Consider the following 21,762-nt stretch of genomic DNA (forward strand, 5'->3'; position numbering starts at 1 on the left):
CTCCAAAGCTTTTGGATCATCGTCCTCATTAGGGCCCCCAGACCTTATCGGGATGGCGTCTAGTATCTCCTCCTCATCAAGACGCGACGGGGAACCCCCCGGCGCACGGTTACTAGGACCGGCATCAGCAGAAGACATGGTAGCAACAATTACTTAACAAAATAAGAGATTGAAAAAAATTTGTTTGTTTACCTTGAAAAAAAAGCACTAGCCGAAGTAACGACTCTGAAGATTAGAAGAGAAAGAAGCCCTTGAAAGTTTAGAGAGAAGAAAATTTTAGAGAAAATGAAATTGGTGGCCAATTTCAGGGACTAACTGCCCTATTTATAGGGGAAAGCCCACGAAGAAGGACCAATCAGGGCACAGCCCATGAAACGTCAGCCAATCAGCGAACAGACACGTGTCAGACATACGACCACGGAATGTCAATCGTTGCAACAGTTGAACGTCAATCAATGCAACAGTGACCAAGCGTCTTCAACACGCCCCTTCATATCTCTCTGCCTATTCATCTTCCTCAACAAATTCCTAAAGTATCCGTTCTCCGCCGGCCACATGATCAACCAAGCTAGGTAGCACCGGCCGGGGCAATCAAAAACAACCGGTACTCTCAACCTGGTCTCGGCCAAATCACTTTCTTTTCCACATCGGATGCCCTTTACACATCCATGTGGAGGGGGGATATGGTACGGCCTAAGCAGAACCAAGGCGAGGTAGAAGAAACCGGGGCAGAAAATTTGGTCTTACGCAGAATATACGCTCAACACACATCGGAGCCCATACCACGGCATAGACTACGCTGGGGGCAAATTGATGGGGCATATTCTGCACCCGCTGACCGAGTCAACATATTGAGCAAGGTCAAAGATATCCACAAGCAAGTCAACGACTTAGACAGCCTAACCGACGCAGCCTGTCGGTCTGTCTCTTGGGTCCCGGCTGGGACGACTAGCCAGCCGGGGCACATATCCGCGTACCCATATCCAAGATCCCTCGGCGGCGAGTCAACAGGGCCCGCCGGCCTGCCATGGGTCCCTCGGCCGAGGGTAGATCAGTCTTTCCACCTGCTAGCCACTTGGCCACTTGGCCACTACGTGACAAAAGGTGAAAGTCTATAAATACTCCTCAACTCTTATTGAGGAAAGGATCCACAATCTAACCTAAGAATCACTATTCATCTGGTAATATCTTCCTTATCTCTCTACAAAATATACTTCGCCAAGTAAGAACAACTTATCTCTTTAAGTCCACTGACTTGGGCGTCGGAGTGAGTACGCTCGGCCAAAGCCGAGCCCTCAGTTTGTTCATTTTTTGAGGAGACCAAAAGGAGGATTCAATCAAGGACGTCATTCTACAAGCACGGGTGGTAACAAGTAACTGCTCTGGAATTACACCCGGAACACCTTTTATCATTCTTCCCTTATTTCGATGTATGTGTTATATGCAAACCTTTTGATCTAATTGTGAACTATGTTGTAGTTTTAGAGATAATATTGATATTTGCCTCTCTTCTTTTCCCCAAACCCCCATGAATGATTATATAGTGAATGATGTTAATGATTTACATGTCTTTAAACCCTTCATGTGAACCACCTCACCATTTTTTGAAACAACTTTCACACTCCTTATGCCAACCTAAACCACACCATCTGAATTCCAAATTATCTAGTAATGAATGTGAGGTAGAGGTTATGATATGTGAATGTGATTATAGATTGATTGAGGCAAATTGTTTACTTGGAGAGAAAGTTGTGGAGCAATTGTATTTAAATGAATTATTGGAATGTGTATAAATTGAGGTTGATCAGGAGTCGTTGAGAAGAGAGTAGAAAAGGATATGAAAGCCACGAGGTACATTGATCTTTATACGGGTAACAAACGTACCGAGGTGAGTGCAATAAAAATAAATGATGTGGAACACCCCGTTTTGAATGTCTTCACCTTATGACTAATATCCTTTATGGGAGGAAAGATCCTAGCAAACTCAACTCCACGAAAGTGTTACTTTTAAGCTCCTACCTCAACCCACGTTTTAAAAGACGTTTCTACTTTAGCCCCGTGACCATGGTGAGCCTAGCATTTGATAGGATGACCAAATCCGACAAGTACTCTTTTGATTACGGTGCCCTAGTGACCAGATTAGCAAAGAACCTTTTGCGTTATGAACCAGAAGAGATTGAGAGGCCTATGAGTGTGGAGGTGTCATACTTTGACATCGCCTATAAGAAGAACATGTTATGGCTTGTGGATATGAAGGATAAGAATGGATACTCGTGAAAAGTGAACATGAACTTGTACATGAGACTTCACGCTCCTGGGAGATTGCCCGAAATCTCTCACCGACCCGAGATAACACCACGTCGTCCTCCGGCCAAACGTTATCTCATCCGGTTGAGCTTACCTATGCCCTTAGTGATGAAAGAGTGGAACTGGCTCATATACCAACACCCCATGGTCTCCCTTATCACTTGATGCATGATCCATCACCTTCATATATGCCCATGCCTTTACCGCCCGACTATCGCCCTAGGCATTCTACATATGCCCCGTCATCTTCTTACATGCCCATGCCTTCACCACTTCGTGACCCTCCTAGGCACTCTATGCACATGCCATCAGATAACGGGGAATATACCCAACCCCACCGGCCTATGACCACCAATACCCTATGTCAGACCTTATCGATCAGGTCAACCACTCCCTAGTTCTAAGGGACATGCATGAATTTGCCTTCAATCAAGGTGTGAGACCCACTCAACGTATATAGTATCCATCCATCGGATTGGGGTACTAGAATCCCTCATAATGATGGACATTTACTTGGTCCTTGGGCGGGACCTCACTATTCCACCGGGAGTTTCTTTGGCGACACTTGTCTAGGAGGTGAAGGTAGTGTTTACCAAGGAAGCGGGAGCGGAAGAGGAGCATTGGGTTTGGCATCAGGACCTATGGATCTTGATGGCGGCTATGCTAATGTGGTGATTGAGGATGCGGCAATGGACACATCGGAAGAGACAAGGAGGGAGTATCGTAGCACTCGAAGAGAGGAATCGTCGGTGAATAAAGAAGGAGCTTTGATCCGGTGGGCAAAGAGACTTGGAAAGAGGAGTAAGTCCTCTGATTAGATTTGATAGTTTTGAGTCGAACTAGTGTAGAGTTCAACAACCCAACAAATATAATCTAGAGGGGGAGGGGGTGGGGGGTGAATAGAGTATGTACAATTTTTCAAATTTCTTGAAGATAGTAATGTACTTCTAATTCGTGACTTATAAGCTAAGTTCAAATGTATGAAGTATATAATGATTGTGCAAACGATTTGATAACAATGTAAAACAAATGGTACAAAAATGATAAATAACACACGATATTTTAACGTGGTTCGGCCCAATTGAAAAGCCTACGACCACCCCTTTTTATAAATTGTTCATCACGAGCGCCTAATCCAGTCTAGCGTACAATAAATAACTAACCCCCACGACTAACCCTAATCATGCTAATGAAGGATGTTAAGCCTTCTGTTTGTGAGAGATGTGAAGCTCTCGATTTGTGAAGGATGTTAAGCCTTCGTGTTTGTAGGATGTTAAGTCTACGATGCATAAGATGTTAAGCTTATAAAGTTTGAATATGAAAAATAATCGAATCTAAAACAATAAAATCAATTGTCTAGAAGAGGATTGTAAAACTATGCACTTTTAAAAGATAAACTTTTGACACGAAAAGTACGTAGTTTAAATACTTCTCCACGCCTGACTCGTTACGCCGCACTGGGCTTTTCTTTTGAGTCGAGGCATTTATAATTATAACCTTTATTTTAAATTTTATCTTAAATTAACTTTCACCTACTTCATTGCCCTCAACCGTTTCTCTCTTTCAAGTGCGTGAAGTTAGCTGAGGGGAATGCGAGCAGAGATAATCATTCCGGTCCTGGGCGCAAAGGCCGAGGCACAAAAGCTAGCGCATGCAAATGCTATTTTGTCGGGATACATCTTTGAAGAAGCAGGAAGCGTATTTCATCTGATTGCTATCCTCAAACCTAGAATATGTCCACTAGCAACAGTCGTTACAACTTTTAAAAGCAATTTGCAAAATGAACGATTAAGAACAAAACTTAAAGCAGCGAAGATGATTTTTCAAAACATTAATTTAATCAAGAAAGTTCGTATAAGTCGTGTGTCTAGGTTTGAAGTTTAGATGTGCATTTATAATGAGGCACACACGAGTAAACACCATAAACCATTCCAATTAGGGTTTCTCGTGTGTTTCTTGATGCACACTTCAAATCTAGGTTTTTCATAAAATTACAAAAGATAACCATTCTCAAAATATCTTGGCCAAAGATAGATTTTAAATGAATAAAATACAAGCCATATTTTATGAATGAATAACCGAAAAAGATTAAGTAAAATCTTTTACAAAATTCGGTTAATTGTTTTAAAGAAAAATAGAATATTTTTAACAATATAAAATATCTTTTCAAAGAGTAAGAATCTTGTTTGGATAAAACTAAATCTTAATATATCTTTATGTTGAGAGATTTCATAATATCTTGTAAACAAGATATCCAAGTCTAGATTTAATCCTAGCAAAGACTCCATAAAATAAAGCGAGATATTATAGTTTTGAGATAACCAAAACGAGATAGAATGATTTTTAGAAAACAATTAAAATTCGAACTTACTGCGGGTTCTGAGGATACAGTCTCCTCAACTGAGGATACTATTTTCTGAAGATATAGCAGAGTTCTTCAGGACTTGAGGTAACCGTTTCCTCGACTGAGGACACCGTTCCCTCAAGGTCAGTTTTACTTTGTGCATAGTTCTAAGATACTCTTTTACATGAAATGTGCTTAACCTATTTTTAGGACTTCATGACGATCTCATAGATGTTACATTTTTACGTTGATCATCTTCATAATATGCTTCTCTAGAATCAAGCTTGAGTACCTAAATAATAAACACTACAAAACATACCAAGCTCATAAAAGCATAAGCTAAAATAGCTTAGAAATAAAACGTTAACTTGACATGCTTCAAAACCCATCAAGACCTAGGGTCAACAAATTCCCCCTTTTGATGATGTCAAGTCTTTCCTAAGATTTATTTTTAAGGTAGTTCCCCCTCAAATAGATATCATCTATAGTCAAATAAACCAAGGGTCAAAGAAATCAAGGTATCAACCGTAATGTCCAAATTAAACCATTATAGACGATTTAGAAACACAACCTAGAGGCAGAGAACGAATCTTTAAAAGAGTCTAAAGGGTTGACAACTAAATCAATCGAATCTTGGGTCTATTTTCCCCTCTTGACTTCATCGAAAAGGATAAGAGACTAGAATAATACCATGCAAAATTAGCACACAAGATCAACAAAATAAGACATGCATAGTAGGAATTAAGCAAATAGTCGATTAAACATAAAACAAGAAAATAAGAAATTGTTTAGTGAGAAGAACTAAAGAAAAACTGGAAGAGTGGAAAGATCCTAAGGCTGACTACTTGTTCTTTGGATTGATGATATCAAAGATGTAACGACTCCTGGAAGTGCCAGGATAAATTTGGCGCAACCTATCCATGATCTCTGTATGCCTAGAAGTAGGAGCAGTGGTTGTGCTACGTACCAATCTAGTTGCTTCAGACAAACATACATCCAGCTTGTGTCCCCCAGTCCTTAAGCCATCCAAATCGTGTATGATACTTTCCACACATAAATAAATACGATCCATATTAACCTTAATATCAGCCATAGGAGCCATAGAGTCAGTAATGTTCTTTTCTGCAGTCTCAAGCTCAGATGTGACAGTGTCAAGCTTATGACTAATTAACAACATCCACACCTTGATGTAATTGATCCCTTTCATCATATCAGTGTTACTTGGAGATCCCTCAACAGAACTTCCAATAGCCGACTTCTCATCCATCTTCTCAAGTATATGCCTCTTAAGGGCATCAAGTTTAGTATCAATGATCGCTTTAATTCCATAAAGATCAGAAGATTTTGTTCATTACTCAGACAAACACCCTTACCCTTTGGGTCAGTATTAACCTCTTCTGCAAAATCAGGAACCTCACTACTTGCCTCACCTATCTTCCCCTTTCCATTACGAGACACCATACCTTTCAACATTCCACGCTCATCCAACAACTTCATCTATTTTAGGATTGCATCAGACATGTAATCCTCACAAATATTTGGTTTGACCAATCGTCCAATCACACCCTTTAATTTCAGAATAGATGACAACCACATGCAATACGGTATAATAATTGTCCCATCCACAGCATGTTTAGAGACTTGATTAAGCACATATTCAATATGACCCAAAATAAAAAATTGAACATTTAACTTGTCCCCATTGAGAATATGATAGAGCAGCCGAATCTCATGACTGTGCACCTTGCTCTTTTCCTTCTTTCGTGATAGAATAGAATTATGAATCACATTCAACCATAGTTTAGTGATTAAAGTAAGAGAGGAAGGTGCTACCTGAGAGCTAAGTACTGCATTCTCATCAAAGAACCGCTTATAACGCAATTTTGCCTCTTCATCAACCGACTTCCAGCCACCCCGAGCCTGAATTTCAATTCCTTCAAGACTAAGACCCATCACATTAGCAAGATCTTCCATAGTTACCTTGATAAATTTCTCACCAAAATTAGCAGTCAAGGTTTTCTTGTCAACCTTTAATGTTCCCCAGAACTGAGCTGTGCAGGGAAAATATCATGGGGAGTAGCAAGAAGTTTACCCCCAATCTTGAAATTCCAGGTCATCTTTAAACCTCTTATAGCAGGAGAATCGCTATACCAACTAGTCTCAAAGAGACGACATAGAATAGAGGATAGCTTAGTACTTTTCTGACCTGTTTCAACTCGTTCTTAGTGAGTCTAATATCATCGAAGGCTTGATATATGGTCTGCTTTTAAAACAAAATAACACTTGTTTCTGAGTCCCCTTCTTTAATCCTTTCAACCTTTCGTTTCTTGCCAATATAATGATGTGACAGATCCAGGGACGAGTCAGAGTGAGTTGACTTGGTGTCAGAAACATGAACAGAAGAGCGAGTACTAATGTTGATTTTAGGTGTTTGGGTTACTTTCTTGGGTGTCATGATTGTTGGTGTGGGTGTTATCGGTGTTTGAACGGAGAGAGGATGTAAATTATGATGGTTTAATGGTAAAGGTGAAAGGTTTTATAGGGAGTGGTGAGAGGGTTATGGAAAGTTGTGTTTTGGTAAAAAGCGAAGTGATGTGACGTGAAGAAGGAAGGAAGATAAAAGGTACAAAAGGATTTTAGAGATTATGTTTTGGTAGATAAGTTGTACAACAAAATATTTTTCAGATTCTTTTCCTACATACACTTCCATAGCATAACAACTTTCCTAAAATGATAAGAAGATATTTTGTGACGGAATATTTTGTGAGAGACTTAAAGACAGAAAATGCTAGCAAATATCTTATAAGAATAGATCATACTACATATGAGAAACTATTTCATTACGAGTAATATTTTTATCACTAAAAATATCGAGAGTATTTGGAAGAAATTCCAAAATACGAGAAATAATGAAATATTGAATCATATGATATAAGATCTATTTTATAAACAAATTTCCACTTCTTGAATAAACACAAATCGGCTAAGATTTTACTACCAACGTACACGTACAAATTATGCATCAAATATGTATTCACCTTACATAATACGGACACAGTTCAACTTTGTCCAGAACTCGTCAGTCATTGAGGGAAATTAAACATTCAGATGTCAATTGTCATTAATTAAGCCAATTTCTAGACGTAGTTTAGCAAAACATTCACTAGCTAAAGGCTTGGTAAAAATATCGACATTTTGATCGTCAGTAGGACAAAAGATTAATTCAATGTTTCCTTTTTCGACAGGGTCTCTAATAAAATGATGACGAATATCTATATGTTTAGTTCTAGAATGTTGGGCAGGAGTTTTGGAAATAGCAATTGTGCTAATATTATCACAATAAATCGGTATGCATGCAAAAATCACCCCATAATCACGTAATTATTGTTTAAACCAAAGTAATTGAGAACATACCAGTGATGACGCAATGTATTCACTTTCAGTTGTAGATAATGCAACCGTGGCTTGTTTCTTAGATCCCCATGTGATTATGCTAGAACCAAGGAACATTGCTGTTCCAAATGTACTTTTTCTATCTATAGAACATCATCCGAAATCACCATCTGAATATCCTTTAAGATCAAAACTATCAAACATAGGATAAAACGGATAAAGTTTACTTGTTCCGACGAGATATCGTAATATTCGTTTCACAACTACTAAATGTGCTTCTTTAGGATTTGCTTGAAAACGAGCACATACACATACACTTTGCATAATGTCAGGACGACTAGCTGTAAGATAAAGAAGAGAGCCTATCGTACTTCTATAGAGCGTCTCATTTACAGACTTACCATCTTCATCTTTTTATAACTTCGTATTTGCTACCATTGGTGTAGAAACAGTTGTTGCCTTTTCCATCCCGAACTTCTTAAGTAGCTCCTTAATATTTTTTTTGTTAATGTACCATTATACCTTCTCGAGTTTGCTTAATCTGTAGACCTAGGAAGAATCCAAATTCTCCCATCATACTCATTTCAAATTCTGACTGCATTAACTCAGAGAAGTAGTTACATAATTTTTCATTAGTTGAACCAAATATAATATCATCTACATAAATTTGGATAATTTAAATATCCGGCCCTTGATTTTTAAAGAATAATGTTTTATCGACAGATCCCCTTTTGAAATTATTTTTAAGTAAAAACTGCGATAAACGATCGTACCACGAATGTGGTGCTTGCTTTATACCATAAAGGGACTTATTGAGTTTAAAAACATATTCAGGAAATTCTTTATTTTGAAAACCAGGTGGTTGTTCAACAATACTTCTTCTTTTAAATAGCCATTAAGAAAAGCTGTCTTAACATCCATTCGAAAGACTTTAAAACCTTTGTGAGAAGCAAAAGCAATTAATAAACGTATAGCTTCTAGCTTAGCTATTGGTGCGAAAGTTTCATCTAAGTTTCATCAAAATCAATACCTTCTTGTTGGTTATAGCCCTGCATCACTAGCCTAGCCTTATTTCTCACAATAGCTCCCGAATCGTCAAGTTTGTTTCTAAAAACCCATCTTGTTCCAATAACTTTACGATTTGTGGGTCTAGGCACCAAATGCCAAACTTTGTTCTCTCAAATTGTCCTAATTCATCTTGCATTGTAACTATCCAATCCGAATCAGTTAGTGCAACCTTGATGTTTTCAGGTTCAATCATTGAGAGGAATGAGTTTAGGACACACATATTATTACTAACAGACTTACGTGTTTGTACTCCAACATTTGGATCACTAATGATCGCGCTTTCGGGAAGTGCGCTCTTATATTTCCATTTCTTAGACGTAGATGGAATGTTGCTGACATTCTTGTCCGAGGAAACATTACCCTGAGTTAAGGTAACGGTATTGTAGATACCCAGTATCTGTTGAATCCCCAGCAAACACCCGATGATTATCGGACTACAACATGCTTAGGAATCGCTACGTTTGATCGACAGTTTGTATAACTATGTGTCGGAAAACTTAAAACGATTTCGAAAACAAAACATTTTCAAAACATTTCAACAGTACCTGGAGTGTTTTATGCACGACGACGGGTCGCAATGACACTAACTAGAGTCAAAACTGACACCAGACCAAAAACCGACTCAAAATTAAAATCCCGACTCCCACAACAGGTCAAACCGAGTCAAACACAAAAAATAAACCTTCCAAATGCTTCCATGCTAAGTATACACGGTATATTTGATGGTCAAGTACAACAGTCATGACATCCAAAACCTAGGATAAAACAAACCACAAATCCAAATCCGTGATAGTGACAAGACAGCTTGAAGACCCGCGGACAAGCTCGTGCCTCTTCAAGTAGCCCAGGTGGCCAAGTCGCTCAAAATGCACACAACCACACAATCCTCTATAAATACCCCTCAAATGCCACCATTTGAGGGCACACAAGCGTCCGCCCCCTCTTTTCTCCCTTAAAATTCTTGACCTCGACTTCCCGAGTCAACAAACGACACGTATTTTCGACCTACCGATTGAAAATACGAGCCTTACACATTGTTTGGTACCGTCATCGTGCATTAAATCACTTGACTTACCACTTCAACCAAATACACCATCACTAAACAAAGCAATACTCCATACTTTACAAAAACGGTTTTAAATCGAGTTTTTCGACATAACAAAGTTTTACACTTTGTCGATTTCTCGTCAAGCAACCTAGCATGTAAGTATGAGGGTGCAATTAATCCTCTTCTTTCATGTTCTTTTATCTTTTTTTATGACTTTAACATGCTAAAACATTCATAACATGGTCCAAAATACGGAATGTTTGAGCCAAAACTGAGTTTTGACCTGAAGCAGAAGCCCCTAGTCACAACTAGGTGGCTCGTGTTGGAGTTAGTGTCCTCCACAATAGTGCGTTAACATAATAAAGCTCATTAATGGAATATCATCAGATATTTAATTATTTGATCCTCGTCAGTTGATTAACGTAAATCGATAACGGTTGGCTGACTAGAGTTTGGCGTTATTGTCGTGAGACGGCGGTGATCAACTGACCCCTTTCGGTCACACCTATAAGAACGAATCCCAATAGACAGCTAATTAATTGTATGAGATACAATTTATTTAGTCCCTTGATTTGTAGACTAAAAGGTTAGTCAATTATTTTAAGAGAGAATTCGAGTTGCGAACTCGAGGAACGGCAGTTATTATTTAATTATGTGATAATTAAATAATAAATTTTGGGAGACGGATTTTAGTTAATTAATTATTAATTCACTAAAATTGTACTAATTGATTAATGTGATTAATATTAGTACGTAAATAATATGTGTAGTGGTACACGTATATTTACGGAGTGATTTGGACGAATTAATTATGGAAGTATTTAAACATGAAACGATGTTTAAAATAAAATTACACGTATTTGTGCGACAAATATAAGAACCAACATGGACCCGTAAATGGGCAAGTGGACCGTGTAAAATAGAGTAGTGGATGATTAGTAACATAATCATTTCATCTTACTTTATATACTACCATAAGTTATCTTATATTGATTTTGCATGTGATGTAAGATAAAATAATATAAGACAATTGGACACTCTTCCTCACCTAACACTCCACCCCACCCGCCACTTTCCCTTCCTATTTACTCCATCCTTTGTTCATTTCTACACTACATCATTTTGTATGTTTTGCATATGAACAAAAATTAATCATCTCTCTAAAGTAATTATTCATCTTTACTAAGATTGTTAGTAAACAAATTTTATTACTAAGACTTGTTAGTAATATTACAAATGATATCAAGGGTATAATTTTAATAAGTTCTAGTTAAATACTTGTTATTATTTTTGGGTAAGTTCTTGGGTGCATCTTGAAGGAGATCTTCTCTTTAAAGATTAGTAAGGAGGATCATCCATTTGGTATAAGCTCAAGACCAAACTAGTAAGGTGAACTAGTTTGTGCCCATTTTACCATAAAATCAATGTAAGGAAATTGTTTTTTCCTTAAACTTTCATTTTCATGCTTTTATATTTGCATGCATGTTACATAGATCACCTAAATGATAAATTATGAGATAAGTTAATTTCTATTAGAGTCTCTAATATGGATCTATGATCTTTCAGCTCGCGCCTCTTCTGACTCCCCGGGTCAGAGCTCCAATGTAATTGAGTTCATCCTTCCCTCATTTTCATTCATTATTTGTAATCGGTTTTTACCATTTCAAATATTTCAAACCATTTTCACAACAAGCATTTTTAACCATAAATTATACTCACCCTTGGTTCCTCATACCATAACGTTTAATCCGTGTTTTGGTGATAATATTTGGCTAATTACACTTTAAAGGGTATTTTAAAACCTTTTGTTCATTTGTTTACATTTGCGAAACAATCATATTAGTCATACATGCATAATCATCCTTGGTTCTACATACCATGTCGGTTTAATCCGAGTACGATGATGAACTTTGACTAATTACAAAGCAATGAAATTAATATAATTAGTTCATATAAAGCATCTTTTTACACTTTATTTACAAAGCAATGAACTTAATATAATTAATTCATAACAAACACTTTTTTACATCCATTTTTATAAAACTATCCATGTCAAGCTTGCAAAACCGAACCCGACATCGAATATTATCAACATAATGATAATTATTCCAAGTCCTGTTCTTCATATTAGCACAAAAACGGTCTCAACGACCTTTTCAACAAAACGGGTTTTGACACCCTTTTACAAACAATTTTCACAAACAATTTCATAAACATTATAAATATCCAGGAGATACCATTTAGGTCATCGCCTGACTCGCGCCTAAACAGGTCTCCTGATTTCCAGTTATAAAACCTGGACAGGCTCTTTTGCATCGCCATATGGCTCGCGCCTCAATAGGCTGCCTGATGCTGTTCCTGTTTCCTTTCCAGCACTCGTCTAAGACGATCCCGAGTTCGGTTAATCCGAATACAGGACATATCAGATTGATGAGTCCCCATTTTACAAAACACTTTTCTAAGACAAATGGATCACGTTATGCACCATAAATCTAACTCGGTAAATGGATTTTTAATTTCCGTCTTGCATGCAAATCAACATTAAATCCAACTTGACATCAATGACTTGATACTTGGATAAACAACCGACTTAGCAAATTTCACATGTTAGGTTTAAACTTATGGATGCACATGAATGCATTTAACCCGTCTTCGGAAACAACGCATCGTTTTCAAAGCCACCGCAACTTTAACTCAAACCGTCTTTTGAAAACAAACCTAAAACAACCCTTTTCAACTAGCCGACTTCTTGAAGATCCCTACTCTTCGAAAGCCGTCCATAAAATAACAAATGTATCTTTTTGAAATTTTTTATTTTCGAAAATTTCTGCCCACCACTCCAATTCCGCCTCCTGTCTACCGAGTCAAAGCAAACGTACTTATAGGTCTTTACTTATGAGTCGTCTCACCTCCAGACTCGTTCAATGGCGTCACGCCATTACGTTAAATGCGAGTAAAAGTCTAGTCAACACCGTCGCACCGTCAATCGAGTTAGCACCGAGGCACCGCACACGGTTGCCCTCGTCTCGTTGAGTCCAAAGTGTCTTTCTGTCCTTTGTGCTGTCTGCTTTTAATCATCAAACCGTGTCGAATTGGGATGTAACGTGAGCCGTTTTATGACTCATAACCATGGCCCCATCTTCGGCGTCGTCCAACAACAACAACGATGACAATAGAGATCTCACAACTGCTCAACTAGCGAGCCTGCTCACAGCCCTTAAGGTCACTCTGGACCATGTCGAGACCCGTATCGATACTCTGGAAAACAAGGAAACCGGATGAAATAACACTCCGCCTTTAACGGAAACTGAGAAAAGGCTTAAGCTCTTGGAAGAGCAACTCTTGGACCGTGGAAACAACATTCACCTCGAAACAATCGAAGGTTCGAACCCGTCGGGGATCAATTGCGTGACAACTTTACCTTAACTGATGTGCCTAAGTTCAAAAGAGTAGAGGACCCACTCAATCATATCCGGGCCTTCAAGTATTACATGTCCATCAAAGGGGTCAAACAAGAGCTCTTTACCCGGATCTTTCTATCGTCCTTAGAACCGATTCCCCGTCAATGGTACTATTCGCTCGACCCAAAGAGCTTTACAACTTGGGACAATTCGCCGTTGAATTCGCCTTGGAATACGCCAACAACGTTGAAATTCAAGCCAACACCCACACCCTTGAGGTCCTAACCCGAAATGACAAAGAAAGATTCACCGAATTCCTAACTCGTTGGAGAAGGGTGAGCACCCATTTGGTCAGTAAGCCGAGTGAATCAACCTTGGTGGAGAAATTTGTCAACAATCTCCACCCAGTTTATGCCAACCTGCTAAGGTATCAGAACATCAAAACCTTCTAGGATCTGCAGATCCTCGGGATCCGCATCGAAGATGACCTACGCAAGGGCGTTCTAGCCAAGACTACGGGTAGAGGCTATCAGGGGTCTACATCAACTGGATCTCGTCCCTACGGCAAGCAAATAAAATTGACGAGGTCTACCTCCTCGAGCCAACTCTGAAGAAAGCCGAACTTCTCCAAAGTACATTCACCAACTTGGGATCGACTTATGCTAGCGCCCTGAAAAGGCTCATCGACCAAGGGAAATTGCAACCGATCGGGCCCACTCCGGACCCGCCTAAAGCAAGGAAAATTCGGTTTTGGAACCCTAACGCCTATTGCCAATATCAGCAAGGCAAGGGTCATGACACAGAAACTTGCTTCAAGCTTAAGCACGCCATTTAGGATATGATCGGGAAAGGAAAACTACCCTTACCTCCACCAGCAGCACCAAACAACAAAACAAACCTTTTGGGAATTCAGGCCATCTTAGATGATGAGCAAACCCTGGATTGCTCACATATCATCTTGCCTTTTGAGGACGAGATCAATGCCTTGGAAAAGGACACCCCGGACGAGATATTCGTATTTAGCGCCGCGACTATGCTCGCCATGTTTCAGCAAGTTGAAGAAGCCATAGCCAGTCTCTCGGAGAGGATCACCCGGCTCGAGGATGCTTACCACCGGCTAATATTCAATCCACCAACACCTGCACCACGCCCAAGGGAGGGTCCTTCAAGCACCTAAAACACCCAATTCCAGAAGGGACTACTCCCGCGACCATTCTGGCATTCACCTCACAATACAAATCGCAATAATCAACCCCACAATAATCAACCTCATAATAATCAACCTCACAAAAACTACCCCCACAAAAACCTCCCTCACAAAAACTATCCTCCGAGGAATACCCATCCAAGGTACCCTCGCGACCCTGAAATCAACGGCATCTGGCGAGACGACGTGGATGATGTCTACATTGTCTCAAGAAAGGGTAAGCAAATCAAAGAGGTTGATCACCTTACTTGATTTGGACACCTTTACAAGAACCTAAACAACACAACAAACAATCCGACAACAACCAATGACAAAGTCGTCCCGGACGTTGACGTTCAACCCAGAGTTCCCGAGAACTTAATTCTCACGCAACTCCGGAAGGCCAAGGCCGAAATATCCATTTGGCAACTAATCGCTACATCCTTCGAGCACCGGCAGGCTTTGCTTCAAGCCTTGGGAAAACTGATAGTGCCTTCCACCTCCTCACCCGAAGAAGTGGTAGCTCATGTGACCAGGGATGTCCCTGACCTGAACAACCCAATCATCTTCTCCGACGAAGATGTCCCTCCTTTTGGATCTACATCACTGTGTAGTGCTTGAAAAAGATCATACCCATGGTCTTGGTGGACGACAGATCTGCGGTTAACGACATTCCTCTCAAAACATCTTATAAACTAGGGATCAAGGAAGCTGGCCTAGTCCCAACCAATCAAGGAGTTCGCACCTACGACGACACTCGTCGTAAGGTCGCAGGCCTCATCACCCTGACCATCGCATCAGGACTCCTGGAGAGACAAGCTAATTTCAAAGTGGTCGATATCGACGCGTCTTTCAATATGCTTCTAGGGTGTCCCTGGATCCATGCTGCCAAAGCTGTCATATCAACCCTTTATCAGAAAATCAGGGTCCCCTCAACAGGAAAACAATCACAATCCCTGCATCCCCGATTCAAGCTGTCATGAAAAAGAGGATAGCCTCTCAAGTCACTAAAGAGGTCGACAACGAAATGTGGGGATTCCAAGCTGTGAACGCTCTAACTAACGATCCAACATCTTTTGATTGTGATCCGTTCGCGAACCTCACGATCAACCGCATCTTGATGCGCCAGGGGTATTTTCCGGGCATGCCTCTCAACCCACTAAAAAACACCTTGCCTCCCCTGAAACAGGCCACGGTCCCCAACATCCCTTTCGGACTAGGCTACAAGCCGACCGATGAAGACATCCAAGAGATGGGTCTCCTCGTAAGGAAGCGCAAAAAGCAAGGAGTTATCCTCCGTCCCTACCACTTGACCCTCAATGGCTACTTCATCCTCGAGGGAGAGTCTGAGCTTTACAATGGCTTCCTCGAGCCAATCTACGACCCCATAGAAAAGGTCAAGCAACCAGGTATAGAAGTGTTTCAGGACTACTATTTCATCCCAAACAACACTAAAGCTGCGTCAATCAAGTCTGAATTGACCTTGCCTAGAAGGGAAAGCTGTGAGCCTCCTTTTCGGAGAAGACAACATCAGGCACCTCAACTACGAGGACATCATAAACATTGCTCTCAAAGACAACCAGTTCGACCCCACTGCCTTAATCTCTGATGCTAACCCAGAGAAAGCTTTCCAAGGCTCGAGGAAAACTGTCAAGTGGACCGACCGTCAAGGTCGCACCCTCAAAATCACAACTTGAGAAGGCCCCATGTTCAAAGAGGGAAGTGAAGATGAGACTGGTTCCGAGTCTGAGTCTGATGACAAGTCCGAGTCAGAGTCTGTCTTAGGTCCTAACGCTCCCGATGCGCCGGTCAAAGTCCCTTTTCCACTGTTTTATCACAAACTCGTGGCTGTCTCAGAGGCTGAGTCAACTAAAGTCACCCCTACTCCCGCAGAAGGTAGAAACCTAGAGCTTGTTCTAGGGGCCACCTCCTCTACTGTGTCGCCTCTAACTGCCCATGAGATGTCTATCTAATCCGAGCTTTTCGCTTAGGTCGACTTAATGAATGCTAAGTTTGCTTACGACTCGTCTCATTTTAACAACAATGCAATTCTGAACGAATATGAAGAATTTGACTTGAGTGACTACCCACCTCACCTAGCCAAAGAACTCGACAAACGCGAACATAGAACACCCATCATTGAGGAGAGCGAACCCATCAACGTAGGGACCGACAATACACCTCATGAGCTTAGGATAGGGACCACCCTTGACCCCTCGGAAAGAGAACAATTCGTCGACTTCTTGCACGAATACAAGGATGTATTCACATGGTCCTACAAATATATGCCTGGAATCGACAGAGAGATTGCAGAGCACGGGATACCCATTAATCCCGGAGCTAAACCCGTGAAGCAAAAGTTGCGCCGTATGCGCCTTGAGTGGGCCCTGAAAATCAAGGAAGAGGTAGACAAAGAATTCAAAGCCGGATTCATCAAAGTTTCCAAACATTCTGACTGGGTGGCTAACATAATCCACGTGCCCAAGAAAGATGGGAGAATTCGGGTTTGCCTCGACTTCAGAGACCTAAACAAAGCAAGTTCAAAAGACGACTTCCCTTTGCCACATGTTGACATCTTGGTAGACAACACCGCCGAACATGCCCTATTATCATTCATGGACGGGTATGCTGGGTACAATCAAATCAAAATGGCTGAGGAAGACATGCACAAAACCACATTCACTACAAAGTGGGGTACATATTGCTACACTGTTATGCCTTTCGGTCTAATCAATGTCGGAGAAACCTACCAAAGAACCGCCACCACTATCCTACACGACATGATGCACAAGGAAGTGGAGGTGTATGTCAATGACATGATCGTCAAATAAAAAAAGCGAGACGGCCACATCAGCGCCCTTTGAAAATTCTGCGCTCGCCTTTGGAAATACAACATCAACATACCTGACGACATGACATCTATGCCCCTATGTGTCGAAAGAAGGAGCGAGCCAGCTCACATCTGCACCATCAACAACGACGAGGAAAACCATGTCAAAACTTGGTATCATGCCATCCTCAACTACAAAACCAGAAACGAATTCCCTCTGAACTCTGATACAAGAGGACCAAGAGCCATCCGTTTACTTGCATCACAATTCGTGATAAACCAAGAGCAATTATCACTACTACAAAACTCGTTATGGACATCAGTCGATGAACATCGGATTATCTGGAAAACCGATGTACATAACATGCACATCGGTTGTTTACAAAAACCTGATGTGCATATAATTATATGTACATCGGTTGCGTTAAAAAACACATATCCATTATTTCTGATTTTAAAGGACATGTGATATTTAATAAAACCCATATCTATATAAAAAACATGGACATGGAACATTTCATTTAACCGATGTGCATCTAAAGTGAAAATTATAGGCGGAAAAAATATTTGCCTCACCGCCATCACTTATAATGTCGACTACATACATTCTTCCCCAAATCCTCTCCCTCACTCTCACTCCCAAACCATAACCCCCAAAACCCCGTACTCACTCTCCCTCCCTCCCGCTACCAACCCCGTCCTCAACTTCGTACTCCCTCCTCGTCCTTAACATACATTCTTGCCTTGCTCTTCTCTGTTGTCTCCACCACCATCCGCCGCCGCACAGATTTCTCTTCCACCGCTGCCGATTTTCGTCTCATCTGTTTGTATTTCTTACCAGATTTCCTTATCTCACTAATAAAAAAATCATCAAAGGAACTATTGATAAGAAACTTGTTAGATTTTAGAACCGGTTTCTTAACAAAACAAACCATTGATTGCTAAAACCGATTTCTTAGAAAAGATAACAAATGTGTTAAACTAAAACCCGGTTTCTTATCTTTTTCTATTTCTCAACCATAAAGGTCAAAGGATGCAGTTCCCTTTTTTAATTCATGTTTTTAATTAGCCAAGCTCCTCACCACTCGGCCACTCCCCCATACTCACACATTAAACCTTGCTAAACCGTCATTATCTTCGCCGTTTGCCAAGCCGTACGCCGACCACCACTATCGCCTCGTGTCGTGTGCACCTCTATTCAATCGATTCCTCCTTAATAGGTACTCATTTGTTTCACTGGTTTCAATTTCAATTTAATTAGTTAGGGTTTCATTGGTAATTTGATTTGTGCTTAATTAGTTGCATTACAATGTTGTATGCTTTTTTTTTTGGTTGTTACTTGATGATAATAGAACATCATTGTTGTTGTGATTGAAGCATTTGGCTTAAATTTTCCAGATGGGAAAGCCGCACTCGATTCATCAGTTTATGCAAGTTTTTTTTAGTTTCATCTGAGTATCATAATTCATCAGTCGCACCCATCATAATTCGATGCAAAGGTAACACACTAACACCGGTATAATTCGATTAACTTAAGTTTTAGCTAATAGTATGATTGAATCAATAATGTTATCGGATTTTCTATTATGCTAATCTCTTTGGCCTGATATAAAGACAATTACAAGTAACACTTAAGAGAGAGCACCCATAGATGTTTTGCAGTAGAAATTATTAGAAGCAAGTGGAAAGGTAGCTCTCGATTGAAGCGTGATAGAGAGATGCGATGCCGAAATAAACCAAGAAATTAGATGGGTCATCACTGGATGGGTGGCAAAGCAAGTGGTATGATATTTATGGCATGCGGCTGATGTGAGCTCTTTGTGTGTACCTACAGAGTCTCTCTCCATACTTTCTGTTCTACATTGATTTGTTCATCTCAATCGAGTGTGTCCAAATAATTCGTCATTCTGTATAATTTACTAAAGTCTTTATTTTCCACACATATTTGGTTAGATATAATGAATTATTACTGGAGTAAACGATTAATATCTTTAACGATCATTTGGAGGAATGTAACCTACTTCCAAATAATAGAGCTTAAAATAAGAAGAAAAATAAGAAGATTGGTGTCTAGTAATTGTTGTTGTGATTGAAGATTGAAGCGTCTGAGTATCATAATTCATAAATTTCAGTGAAATTTACAAGAATGCTCTTCTTCACCTTGCTTACATTTCGGTGGAATATCTTTATACTCATTGAAGCTGTTAAGCTTACTTATTAAATAGCTGTCATATTTCTAGAATCGTGTCGATAGGGTCTTCTTTGATTTTCTTCTGACGTTGGTTGGTGTTGGTTAGTCATCGAAATGTGGAAGAATCTTCAGAACCTTTTGCTGTGTCTATAAGAGATAATGTTGGTAACATAGATATTTGTTGTGGACATACATACGGATTCAATTGACTCTCTAGCTGCGATGAATCTTATTACGTGTGAGATTGACGGTGCAACCATGACTGAGAGCATGACATATTTGGCTATTTCTAACTCTAATGTTAATGTTAATGAACCTCGTGGTTTGTCACCCTAATGTGATATTCAGTTTAGGAGTGGGCAGATATATGGTGATGATAATGAAGCTAAATTGGCATCCAGAAAACGAAATAAATAAAATTGGGTTACTCTCTAAGTATTGATGTATCGATGATGATGTTCCTTATACTGATTGTGCTATGTTGACATCAATTTCTGACATTGAAGTAACAAATGGTATTTAGGACTTAGGAGCACGAGCAACGGTGTACAGGTGGAGGGACCATATAAGTCAATGATGAAGCTAAAAGAAAAGAAGAAAGTTATTTTCGAAAGCTTTTGTGCTCATGGGAGTTAACTTAGGTCATCTAGCTTTGCCTTTCGTCAAACAAGACATATTTTCACTTGATAGAATCCAGGTTTCGGCTGTAGTTTCAAAATATGCAAATAGAACTGTTGTAGGTTTCACCATGGTAATTTCCAAAGGCTGAAGATGTAGGTGAGGCCAGCAGGTCAGGCGACATAAATCATTCTTGAAAAGGGAAATGAATATGATCTGAGAGGAAAGCATTGCGTCATCTTATGCCTCTCTCACTGAATATGATCAAAATTGTCTTTGTTTAGTTTTCCTCCTTTTTGTACTTTGAGCTTAGCTTTCTTCTATCTTGGAGAAAATTTATTCATCATTCTGAAAGATGATATTGATGTTTTGTTCAAGTGATTTATTTTTGTTATACTCTGGTTTTAATTATGCCTTATTCGTATATTTTCTTGCTTTTGCACATATAATATTAATCCAAGTTGCTTGGATAAAAGCAGCTGAGAGAGGTAGAAAGGGCGTTTCCTCTGTTTACTCAACTAAATTGAGCTGGAAAAAAAATTAAGGGGAGGATTACTCCTAGAGTCCTAGGTAGATTAAAATCCATTCAGCATAAGAATGATTTGGAATGACAGTGGCACATTTAATTCCTCCTATTTTTACTGCTGCTGGAGCTAATTTTTGGGAAAATGCATCTGTTTATGAACCTTCAGGAAAAACCCTTGTCGGTATGGCAGAAGTTGAAGCGGCCATACAGGAAATGTTCCAAGCTCCTCACATTCAGGTGAGTGTATTGCTAGTAGTTGTGATACTTAAAATACAGTAATGTATGTGTCTCATTAGTTATATAGCATCTTCTATGTTGATATTTTGTTTTCTCGTTAATTTTGTTGTGTTGAACCAGATTCTCTTGATAATATGCCCAATGGGAGATGAGCAAATCTGAGGCTGCCAAGTAGTCTTGTCTCTTCCTCCTTTTTTTTAAACAATAAGTCAGTTTACATATCGGTTTATATTTTTGTATAGGTTAGTCGTCTAAGTAAATTTGACACATTATGTAGATGAAATTTTTTTGTAATTGGCTTTGGATAACCGATTGATTGTATACAGATATTTTTTGTTGATTATGGAATCATTTTGCATTGTCATCATGTGTACGACTAATATGGGCTACAGCGTAATATTTTTTTATAAAAAATAATAATTATAGACATCGAATTTTTGCAAAAAACTGATGTCCATTGATCAAATAGACATCGGGTTTCCTAAAAATCCGACGTCCATTGGTCAAATAGACATCGGTTTTCCTAAAAATCCGATGTCCATTGGTCAAATAGACATCGGTTTTCCTAAAAATCCGATGTGGAAATTTTAATGGACATCGATAAATCCGATGT

At 39.6% G+C, this 21,762-nt stretch overlaps 1 long non-coding RNA gene across 1 annotated transcript; it reads left to right on the top strand.

Moving 5' to 3' along the window:
* The first annotated feature begins 18,644 nt into the window (after positions 1-18,644).
* LOC141598307 (uncharacterized) lies at positions 18,645-21,513 on the top strand. Its single transcript, XR_012523411.1, has 2 exons — positions 18,645-21,149; positions 21,270-21,513. It is a non-coding gene; the product is annotated as an uncharacterized LOC141598307 (long non-coding RNA).
* The last annotated feature ends 249 nt before the right edge of the window (positions 21,514-21,762 follow it).

Source organism: Silene latifolia, chromosome 9 (genome assembly GCF_048544455.1).
Source record: "Silene latifolia isolate original U9 population chromosome 9, ASM4854445v1, whole genome shotgun sequence".
In the NCBI taxonomy this organism is placed as follows: domain Eukaryota; kingdom Viridiplantae; phylum Streptophyta; class Magnoliopsida; order Caryophyllales; family Caryophyllaceae; genus Silene; species Silene latifolia.